Source organism: Lycium barbarum, chromosome 4, assembly GCF_019175385.1.
Source record: "Lycium barbarum isolate Lr01 chromosome 4, ASM1917538v2, whole genome shotgun sequence".
Classification (NCBI taxonomy): domain Eukaryota; kingdom Viridiplantae; phylum Streptophyta; class Magnoliopsida; order Solanales; family Solanaceae; genus Lycium; species Lycium barbarum.
Window position 1 is genome coordinate 137871610 of NC_083340.1, and position 12650 is coordinate 137884259.

Genomic DNA, 12650 nt, shown 5'->3' on the forward strand with positions numbered 1-12650 from the left:
ATATGAAGTTCCTTTTAAACCAACAAAAAAGCATTTATCAAACTTAAGGATCTATATCACTTTTAACAAATTAGGCTCGTCATATTTTGCACAGTTTAACACATAGGTGAGTTCCTTATGCAATACTTTCAAAATTTAAACCAGCACATACTCTTTTTAAACATTACTTATCCAAACTAATGTGGGAAGATACCCCACTAGGCCTAGAGTTACTTAAGTCTCATTTTTTTTATAGCCTAGATATGAGTGTATGCAGTTTCAAGGGCATTAAACATGCTTATTCATTGTGTCTTATGAGTGATAAACTATTATTCAACAAATAGGTGAGACAATGTAACTAATCAACTTCACATAAACCAAAACAACAAACCAAACCAATTATACTTACTTATCAACTAACAGATCTCAAATTCTAACCTCTAAATCAGACACAGATTCCTTTGTATGAATAAAAAGATACATTATGCTTAACAGGATACCATAGTTATCTAGCTAAATCACATTAACTACTAAGAAACACAAATTTAAACCATACCAAATACATAATAGCTAGTTTCAGGAATTAAGTAAGTCATGCTAGCTTAAAACATCCCAAAACAAAACAATATCAAGATATCAGGTCATAAAACTCAAATAAATTCACAAACCAACATGATCAGACTAAAATGGAACATAATTGAACTACTACAATCCTAGATTAACACATGACTAACATCATAACTTACTTAAGCAACTAATAAATCTAAACCAACAAAAAAAACTAAGCATATATTACCTAAACAAACAAATACTAGCTTAACTAATCAAACTGAGCACATAAACATTTAAACTCTAAAAATATACAGAGAAAAGGAAGCATATTAACTTTTTCTTGTGCAGCCCTGATCGAGAATGAACTTGGATGGCCTCCTTTGCTCCTTACTCTCAATACTCAGCCACAAAAACAAGAAGAAACAATGATTTAAAACTTTAAATTGAATAATTAAAGGTCTCAGCAAAATGCTAAAACCCTAGGTAATTCAAGTTTTTGGTGAATGTGTATGATATTTGTTGACATCCCAATTTTGACCCTCCTTTCTGTTTAATTAATTTCACTATGCTTCTCAGTCGTGAAAATTCCCCAATAAATGATTTTGGAATATTTTCGCTAATTATTACACTATTTTTCGAGATATACTTCTCTAAAATTAAGAACACTTTTATTGTTTCTTAAAAATTACCAAACATCATAGTTTATAATTAAAAATTACTAAGCATCATACTTTATAATTAAAAATTACTAAACATCATACTTTATAATTAAAATGACTCAAAAATAATGTTGATATTTTTATATCAATATTGGTGTTGACATTTTTCCTTTAATCCTACTTATTACTATGTTAATCATCTTTTACTCTATTTTTAAACTAAATACGTATATTAAATTACTTGTATTGTAATTTATATAGGTGTATATTTTTTTGGGAATTATTTAGGACAAAGAAGCATATTTTAATTAATTGGTTGAAGTAAGAAGGGATATAATTCATCTACCTAAAACTTGGGTCAAATCCTATTCCTACTCTACAAAAAGCAGCAGCCCATAACACCCCCCCCTCCCCCCCCCCCCCCCCCCCCCCGCAAGCCCAATATCCAAATGCCCCGATCCGGCCCAAATCCACCTAAACTAAGCAACCCCTAACCCCCTGCTTGGATGGTGGTTTCCCGTGGTTCATTAATGTATGGTTTCTATGAAACCATGTTTGTTTTCATTGTTCTTAAAATTATGTGGTATGGTGTTCTAAACCTGTGGTTCATCCCATGGTTATATAACCATGAAAAGTCCCAATTGTTGTAACCACGGATTTGGTGGTTTTTTCGTGGTTACGTATTTCATTTCTCCATTATACCCATCCTCCACTATCCACCCCACCCCATCCCCACCCTACCACTCACCCCCACTCTACCCCCACTCTACCCCCACCCTCTACCCTACCCTACCACTCACCTCCACCCCACCCCACCCCTGTCACTCACCCCCACCCCCAACTATCCCACTGCTCTACCACCCCACCCACCACCCACTACGCCTCACCACTGCCCAACCCCACCCCACAACCACTCACCCCCGCCTTACCACCTACTACCCCCACCTTCATCCCACGACCACTCACCCCCGCCTTACTACCCACTACCCCCACCTTCATCCCACGACCACCCACCCTTCCACCATCCTCACCCACTACCCCTCACCACCACCCAACCCCATTCCTACAACCACTCACCCCCACCCTACACCCACTACCCCCACCCTCATCCCACAACGACCCACCTCACACGACCCACTCCACCCCCACCCACTACCTACTTATTTTTTAAAGTTCCTATTTTATTCTTTACCTGAGTTTTATTAATATATATAAACTAATTTCTAATTAAGAGTTAAGGATATTTTAGTAAACTTATAAGTTATTATACAGTACCATACAATCAAATCAAACAATACAAATGTTATTGAACCACAACAAACGATACAGTCTATCCAAACATTGTGTTCATTAATATAGTACAATACAATATAACACCATACTATACCATACCATACCATACTATACCATACCATACCATACTGTACATTAATTAAGCACGGGAAACAACCATCAAACAGAGGGTAAGTCCCTAAATCAGTAGCTATTTCATCTTCAACCAAACAAGAATCTAACCAAAACCAAACGACCCCTTCTTCTTCAACCAAAAGAAAATCTTAACCAAAATCAGCATCACCGCCGGTTCCACCGAAGGACCAGCGAATAAAAGCCAATTTCGGCATCGCTGACACCATCTCCCATCAACCCCAGTCCCTTTTCAAGCAACAGAGCTTCGAACAACTCATCCAAGTCTAATCAGCCTCCCAAATCGAGAAGCACGCAAGGATCTTTGGGTTTCTAGGCCGATCTTCCAACAATCCATAGGGTAAAGGCTCGTTTCAGTCCGTTGGAGCCTAAAACCATGAAGAATCCACTAAATTCGGAGTCCCAACGAATTTGTAGCTTTCAAATACATCTGAAAAGCAAGGATTGCTTTAAGGGGATTCGGAGACTTGACGACGACACTAGCCTCAGTTCGCTGTCCTGGAAAAGGTTAGTGGTTGCCTTTGCTTTACTTTTGTTTTCGATTGTTAGGAGTATATATCGATGTAGCTGTTAAATAATTCTCCGCAGTTTTTCCTATTTGAGCTTGTTTTGCTGCCGTGTGTCTGAATCAGCACATAAAAGATAGCTAAGAATTCATGAAGGAACTATCGATTAAAGTGTAGAATATGGAGATGACTGTGTTGCTTGTTTGAATGTCATTTTAAATGCTTGTTAGATGACTGGTTCTACATAATCTGTATGATAAAGAAGATGCTTAGGTTATGTGTTTGAAACTGTTCTATAAGCCTTCCTCCGTCTTAAAGTTTGAGACTTAAACGAATATGGAAATTCTAGCGTAAGTTGATAACTGTTTGCAGCTGAAAATAACTGGCTACACCTCTATCTTTGTTGTAGGATTTTATGTATTCCATGAACCAGTTCTCTAGCCTTACTTTTTTAAAAAAAAAAAAAATCAACTGATGTAGAGGTTTGAAAAACAAAGGGCTGTTTGGCTCCCACTTTGTATGTTTAAAATTCTGTCTTTAAATTCGTAGAATAAAATGTAGTCGTTCTATTATTTTTATTGCTTGATCAGATTCTTCTTGTGTTAATCCGTTGGTTCTCTGTTTGCTATGATTTAGTATAATGAATTAACCACACTTAAGGAGAACATCTATTAATTTGTCAAAAATGTGAACGGCTATGTCGATCATTTACCTTCCTGTTTTTGCCATTTTTAACATTTAAAAGGTTAATGAGAGTCGAGGCACTACATATAAAACCATTGCTTTTTTTTTTGCGAAGAATGAATTCTGATTAGTTGCCGGATTAGATGATTGACCCGTTTAATGGCCTTACAGATTTTTTTTTTTTTCAGTCTTGGGAGATTGTTTCGCCATGTCCTACACTAAGAAAAAATCACTATAAAAAGAGGTCAGTAATAATGATGATTATATATGTCCTAGATTAGGTGTCTCTATGTCTACATTAAGTGACTCATTTCTTCAAAGATAGTGTCTATGTTTAAACTATGGTTTTCCTACATCTGGTTCTAAAATTCGACCTCAATTCATGTATGTTTAATTTGAGTCTAGTTTAATTCTACTTGTTGAGATTGCACTTTCTTCTTTAAACCTCCGCAGTGTTTCCCCTTTCTCTCTTCATTTTATACATATCCAACTATGTGGAAGCTTAAAGGATTTTTTTTTTTTGTTACTGTTCTGCATTAGCTGCACAGTGTGTCGAGTCAAGTCAGTGCATGACCCGTATCCGGCTTTAGTTGGTAAAAATGAAGACGTAGCCATGTCAAGTTGTTCTTGTTATTCGTTTAAATTTCTGTTTTAAGTACGTACCAGAATTTGTATGCTTAATATCTCCTCATAAAAAATCATGTTCATTGGGACTGCATTTTGTCTAATTTAATGTAGTGAATGTATTGTTGTTTGGAAAAGAAAAAAAGAAGACTAATAGGTACTAGTTAATTTTTTTTTTTTCCACTGATTTCATTTTCTTCAAACCTGTTTCATCTTAATCTTTTCTGAAGAACTAGTTATGCTTGCCTGAAAGAGTATCGCGATTTCGTTATGGATTAAACTTGTTGGTTGCTGATAAGGTTGATTCGCTGTTTCTAGTCCTCATCTGATTCTGCCAAGTAGAATAATTGGAACCTATTTGAGTAATTAAGTAGTATGGTTGTAGTTTCCAGTTATTTGGATATTAATCTAGTGAACATGCATGTCCGCACATAAGTTAAGTAATTGCTTTGTTTTGCCTGTTTGGGAACTGTCTATTAATGTGTTTACTTGAAAAGAACTAGAAATCATGACAGTGAATTATATTGTTTTCTTATATCATGAATGAAATATTAAGTTAACATAGTCCCTCTGTGATATCTCTAGTTAACACCTCTCAGGAGAATTAATTTTAGGAATTGGAGAATTCTTAAGTTTGTCTCTTAAAAAAATAAAAAAAAGTAATAAAAAAAAACTCTGCAAACTCCTACCTTTTTGTTTAATGGAATATTACCTAAAACTTGTGTTTCGTCCCAGAAATTTTAGCCTTTATAAAGAAGTGGTATATCTATTTCATAATAATATGAACTACAATTTTATTCGTATTGACATCTCTTCTCGGTTGGGGCTGTTGTATAACACCTGAAGGAAATCAATTTCCATACCTGTTTTGAGACTAGATTCTATTGGTAATTTGGATTTCTTTATGGATTATTATGGCCAAGTTTCCTAAAACTATTAAGAGTATACTTGTAGTTTGATTACTTGTGCACCCCGTTTCTTTTAAAAAGGATATGAGTTGATTGGAGTGTTTTACTTCGCTCTTAGAATACTTAAGAAAACTGAATTTGTTTTTTTTTTTTTTTTTTTTTACTTTGATGGCTTGACCTTTTGAATTCAAGAATACTGGGAATTGAAATAAAACCCAGGAGCAACTGGCTGTTGCGTCCAAGTTTCTTGTGTTAAATATGACCTTAGCTTGACTTCCTATTTGAAATTTGAATAAGTAGTATGTTACCCGTCTCCGAAGTACTTTTTTTTGGGAATATGAGAGTAATGTTTTGGAACTTAAATAAACCTTAATTTATCCAAAGGTTTTACTGCACTCCTAGTTGGAAAGTTTAACAGAAGCATTCGAATGTTGAGTAATAATTGGGGCTACATTGACCTTCTCTTAAAATGTGTTGTCTTGTTTTTTTTTGGGAACCTGAGTGGGGGACCTTGCCTATGTACTTATGTTATCTAGTTTTCTATTGGTTAAAGTTATATCAACTTCTTCTTATTAAAAACTTCTCCTAATCCTTTTCTCTTCTTTCTTTTGCATGAACACATTTGGGAGAATATTGGAGTTATGGTAACTCCAAGTTCAGCCCGGAGTTAGGAGTAAACATTCAAAGCGGTTTCATTCAAGTTAGCGATCCTACCTCGTCCACGTCTCGAGTCTCCGTCCTTCTTCCTCTTTTAAAATTTCACGCCTTCGTGTTGGTTTATATATGCTGTTTATATTATTTGGCTAACACCCTTATGAATTTGTTTTTTTTTTTTTTTTGTAGTTTTGTTGTGAACTCGTAACTTGACTTAAGTATGTTAGTAAGTTTAGTCATTATCTTCCCTACGCTCTTTTTTAGATATTGAACTTAGTGTATTTATTCGGATTAGGCGTATTAGAGTAATCACATAAATGATGTCTAACTTTTTTAGGATGTAAGAAAATCAGATTTTTTTTAAAGGTGAAACTGGAGACTTCTTTCAAAATAAAGAATTTGCTAACAATGTTTTTTTAAGTGTTTCAAGCAAGAGCTAGGCATATTCTATGCAAAGGCCCACACATGGATTTTTAGAAATAAGAAAAACACCGGTTTTAGAGGATTAAAAAACGAGAATTTCAGTGGCTCTAAATTTCGTTAAAAAGTGAGTTTTTGCACCTTAATGGATCTGGCCGAAATGTTTAAAGATAAAAATCCAAACACATCTTTATTTTTTCAAAATTCATTTCGTACTAACACTTTGAGCAGGCTTAGATATAATACAAGGACTCCTATTAGGGCCTAAGTATAGTGACCCAAATATTTTCAAGAACTATAAGGTATATACTCTACTTTATATGCAAAGATATTATTTTTCATGTATTCCTTTAATGATTTTTCTCATCACATGCACATATACATCTCGTAGTAACTATTTTCCTTTACCATGAGTATACCTATATAATATTTTCATAAACACGTATCATACCTATACTATCTTATTTTCATCAATTCCCTTAGTCGTCTTTTCATCATATGCATATATATAAGTATTATCATGTCATCAATAACTATTTTTAAGTAATCACCTACGATATACATGTCACATATATATTATTTTCTTTTAAAAAACATACATCTTCTTATCTTATATTTACACATACTTTTCTTATATAAAATACAACAACAATAACAACATACCCAGTGAAATCCCACAGTGTGGGGTCTGGGGAGGATAAAATATACGCATACCTTACCTCCATCTCGACAGATAGAGAGGCTGTTTTTGGAAGACCCTCGGCTCAAGAAAATAAATACTTTTCTTATATAAAATAAATATCATATATATTTTTTCCTCTACAGGCATTATCATTAACTACTTTTTATAAATGTGCTTTTCTTTACATAACATAGTCACCTTAAAATCCATTTTTTGAACAATTCTTTTTAAGAGAGTAGTTTCTTTTCTGCATTACTTTAAAAAATAGGTAATAATAAAATAAGAAATAATTAAATAACCCCCCTCTAGTGTCAATTAAACTAAGTTTAAAAACTGTCTTCGGATAAGCTCTGAGGGATGCTTAACACCTTCGCCTCGGGGTAAATAAAACCTTTACTTAGAATCTCATAGGTTTCAAAGACTAAAAATGGAGTTTTAAATTTTTTTACAAATGGTTTCCTAATATTTCCTAAATTAGGTGGCGACTCTGAAAATTTTCAAAACCAGAGGATACATAGTCATAAGTTGTGAACTAGTTTTAACCCGTTAAAAATAGGGCATAACAATATTCCATTTCCAACAATGTGATTTGGGGGTTCTATTTATAGTACCTTAAATTGCAACAAAAACCCTAATCTCACTGATGTGGAACAAGTCAAAATTTTAGACTTGTTCCTTACAATCAATCATCGTGTGGCTCAGATTAGGGGCAAAGAACAAATAAAGGGTCAAACTTTAGCCAACCCCAATGGATCCTCATGGTTATAATCGAACCAATGAGGTTTGAGGATTCAAAATCACCTCAAGACAAAAATCATTAAGAAAAACGTACTAGTTGACCGTTGATTTGCAGAAAAGTGAAAGAAAAAGCAAAGTAATACCTTGTTTGGGTCGGGTTTGGATGGTTTTAGTTGAGAAATGGCAGAGCAATAAATGCTCTTGCCATTCTTAAATACACAAAGACCACCACACCAATGCGGACCCCTTAATTTTGCCATTTCTGGCAACGTATGATGTTGGAGAGAGAAAGTGAGGCGAAGCGGCGCTAGGATTTCTGTTATGAAAACCATTGCCTTTCATTTTTTGGGGTCGTTTGGTTATGCAGTTGTTGCTGCTGTGTTTTGTTGGTGACGAGCTGGATCAGGTCTGGCCTTATTGGGCTGGACTCGGCTCAACATAATAATAATAATAAAAAAAAAGGGAGATAATATACACATATACACATGATATACATGTATACACATGTATATCTGTGTATATGCTTGTAAATATACGCGGGACAGCTTAAAATTATTTAACTAACCAGCCGTAATTTAAGAATCTAGTTAATCATACTCCTTAATCGTCATTAATCGTGATTAATTAGCCAATTAACCAAAATAAGGGCACGACTAATCAAGTAACGAGTCCAATTTTGCAATTACGATCCTAATTGAACTTAAACCATGGATTTGGCCATTTCAATTAGAGCCACATTTGGTTAAATCAAACAATTTAGGACTAAATTGCAATAATAAACTCAATTAGCACAAACCATGAAATTGGCTATTGCAATTAAGGCAAGAATTTACCAACAATTGACTATTTCAATTGTAGCCACAATTAGCCACACAATGAACAATTTATGGAATTAAACACTTGATTAATTATGATTGACTCCAATAAATTGTACAATTGCACATTAAACATGCAAAAATGGGAATTGAGGGGTAAAATCATTTATTCATTTAATTAATCATATTTCTTGAATTTTAACGGAGTAAAATGCTTGCTAATTGATTTTCTGATAAGTTTAACAATTAAATAAATAATTGTTTTAAATTATTTTTGATTAAGTTTAGTAAATGTTCCATATTAATTATAAAAACATGTAAATTAATTTCTAAATGATTTATAAATTCATTGAAGTTATTTTGCCAAATGAAATGGCAAAATATTATCGAAATAATTTTATAAAATCATTTAGACTTGTAGAAAAAATACTTTAACTCCGTTTGATATCCAAGGACTCTGGGTAATTAAAATAAATTATGGGAGATCAAAAAATAGGTGTCAACACCATGTGGCATCATAGAAGACTGAGTAGTGTTGGAATGAATCTTTCATCTATGATACCCTATTAGTATATGATATATATCAGGTTGGTATCATAGAGGATTGAGTGTTTTTCTTGAAGGAATGAATCAATCCTCTCTGGTACTCTGTCAGTATATGATATGTACCATGTAGGTATCATTGATGATTGCTTGGTATTTTTCTTGAAGGGATGAATCAATCTTCTATGATACTCTCTCGATATATGATATATACCAGGTTGGTATCATAGAGGATTGAGTGATTTTCTTGAAGGAATAAACTATCAGCCTTGTATGACACCCTATTAGTATATGATATATATCATTTGGGTAGCATAGTATACTGCAATAGTTTACTTCAACTGCTACTTATTTGATATACTATATGCGAGAATAAATTAGTTTTTTGAGATATATAAAAAAAATAATCAGGTGTCCTTTTTATTTATATAAAAAAAAAGAAAAAAAAATAAAGGAGCCAAAAGTGTGTAGAATTAGATTATGAAAAAAAAAGGAAAAAAAAATGAAAAATGAAATTAGAAAAGGAGAAGAAAAAAGGAAAATCACCGGAAATTAAAAAATAAGAATAAATAAAAATAGAAAAAAAAGTGAATGAATAGATTATGGAGATAAAAAGAAAAGAAATAATAAAATTAAAAAAGGAACAAGAAAAAAGAAGAAGAAAGAAAATAGAAAAAAAAAATGAAAAGAAAGGAGTTAGAATTAAATATGGAATCAATTATGGTAAAAAAGAAAATTAAAAAAGAGTATGATCCGGGAAGAAAAAAGAGAGGAGAAAAAAAATAAAAAAAAGAGAAAAAAGAAAAGGATAAAAGAAGATAAGGAGTAGAGAAATAAAAAAGAGACAATTACCTAAAAAAGCTACAATGGGTAGAAATGGTAAATAGTTTTGGGGTTATGAAAGTTAGGGAGGAGGGGGGTTTGGTTGGGGAGGGGGGGGGGGGGGGATGGAAGGGTAATTATTTTGTTTACAGCAGACATTGATGTTCTTTTCCCTTTTTTTCCTCATAAAAATCTAATATTTTTCAAGTGAAATGTTTATGTGTGAATTACTACGTTGTGTCATCTGTTTTGTATCTTGATATTTTGTTGTCTTATTTTTCTTGCAATCCTGCATTAACTACGCCCTTTTGAGGGGAGGGCCTATCGGAAACAGTCTCTCTACCCCGCAAAGGTAAGGTCTGTGTACATCCTACCCTTTTCAGACACCACTTGTGGGATTACACTGAGTATGTTGTTATTTTCAAGTGAAATGCATTTCCAGCACAACTTCAACTTTTATACCTTTTTTGTTTCTTTTAAATATCACTTAATTCATCTCCAAATGCCTACTTAAAATCTCTTTCATTTTGCTTCTTCATGCTCCGTTTCACAAATCCTAATTGACTGTCGGACTTGCACATACACCTACATATTTTTACTTCAAAATTATTCCTAATCACTCTAAACCTGATATCCGACCTTCTAATAATACCGTCCCGACAATTCTCAATAATTACATTCAACCCAAACTTTCAAAAATCAATAGACCTACTTATCTTTTTTGATAATAAAACTCAAAAAAGCCAACCAAACCAATTGAAATCAACCCTTCAAAAATAACAAGGAGCCTTCAATTTTCTACAACACATATTAAGAAGAAGGAAGAAGAGGAGATGGAAATGTTTTGGCCATCTGCCAATCTCTTTTAAAATGGGACTAGAAGTTAAATATGGATCCTTGAAAAGAATTGAAGGTTTTCATATCTTGAAACAAGAACAAAGATGATGTACCTGTTAGCAGCGGAGGTTTTGCACAAGATCACCACAAAAATTGCCCCAAATCTGACTTTGTCTCACTTGGAAACGGAGTACTTTTTCACGGACTAGATGCCTTTTACTTCTCTCTTTTCTTTAATGTGTGTTATTCTATTCTGTGTATCTCTGGAGAATGCTGGAGTATTTTTCATATATAAAAGAGGAGGTTATGTTTTTACGGTTGATAAAGTGAAAGAAACCAACACCAACACATTCCCATAATCTTATCCCACTATCACGTTTTTTTTTTGTGTTGGTAACTTCTTAAGGGAAGTTAATTTTCATCTTATCACTTCAGAATAAAAAACCGGGCCGGGTCAGTCCACATGTGCGACCTGCGATCCATAACCAATATCCAACATCTCCCACTTCGCACATGGTGGACTGGACTCAAATCAGTACCATGTCAATAACACACATAATTCATACTGACAAATAGTTCGTGCGACCTGCGAGCTTCAAGAGCTATAGCATTCCAAACCTATTAAGGTTGTACAAGAGCTCTACATAGAAATCCAATCACATACGGAAGGGATTCACTACTAACACAAGGATCTTATTACTCGCAATACGCCAGATATCATTCGCTACTCCAGTAGCTAATTATCCGATCCCTCGTCCTCTAAAGAGGTGAACTCGAGTTCATGTTTAACTTTATATCCACAATTACACTTGATACCGTATGGCAAGTGCAATGTCCGGCCTATGAATAGAAGTTAAATTAATAATTTTAATTGTCTTCCCTTTCTACTTGAATCTGTTTGTTTCAAATCAACTGCTTTCCTAGACATGCACTGCATTGCCGAATCACTCATGGCTATTAGTAACATGCTAAAGTAGCAACACTGATTGAAACTTCAAGAAACAGGCAAAGGTCAAAGGGTATTCCATTGAAAAGTTAATGTAACTTTTCGGGTCTCACACAATGAAGAAGCAAGGATCCATTCTCCATTAACCCATTGGTCGCTTAGCACACGTGGTATGAAACACGTGCTACGGTGTTCTCACCTTATATTGGCGCGTGTGTCTCATTCTTTTACTCATTCAACACCGTATAAATCTTGAACTAGACATCTCCAAAATGTCTAACCCGAGTTTCTCTCTTCAATGATCCTCAAATCCATCTTCTTAGAGAAACTCATATCTGTCTTACAAAACAAGTCATAACATGGTGGTGTAACTTATCTCTTCACGTTACTCAAAGTAAGAGGCGATTGCTCGTGTGAGAGAGCCAATCACACGACTTGTTCGACACACTTCATCAATAAAATTACATCATCACATGCATATAAGATATGAACACAAATTCAAGAGTCAAATGTTGATGAAAATATTTTAACAACCAAGTCATTATACAATACAAAAATATAATCATATCCTACGCAAACCTAGAGCCATAATATGTTTCTCAAATAGGTCTCTAGATATCGCCTTTGTAAAAGGATCAGCTATCATTTCTCGCGTAGGTATGTATTGTAAAGTTACTTCTCCACTTGCTACTATGTCTCTTACAAAGTTATACTTGATGTCAATGTGTTTGGTTTTGCTGTGATACGTAGGATCCTCTGTGTATGCAATAGCCGCTTGACTATCACAATGTAAAATCATTGATCCTTGAGATTCTTTGCTACGTCCAAATGCTCAAAGAATCTTTTTAACCAAACA

General features: G+C 34.0%; 1 long non-coding RNA gene across 1 annotated transcript; it reads left to right on the plus strand.

Annotated features, from left to right (window-relative positions):
• Window positions 1-2599: 2599 nt before the first annotated feature.
• On the plus strand, window positions 2600-6231 carry LOC132636623 (uncharacterized). The gene is made up of 2 exons (XR_009581351.1): window positions 2600-3122; window positions 3994-6231. It is a non-coding gene; the product is annotated as an uncharacterized LOC132636623 (long non-coding RNA).
• Window positions 6232-12650: the final 6419 nt, after the last annotated feature.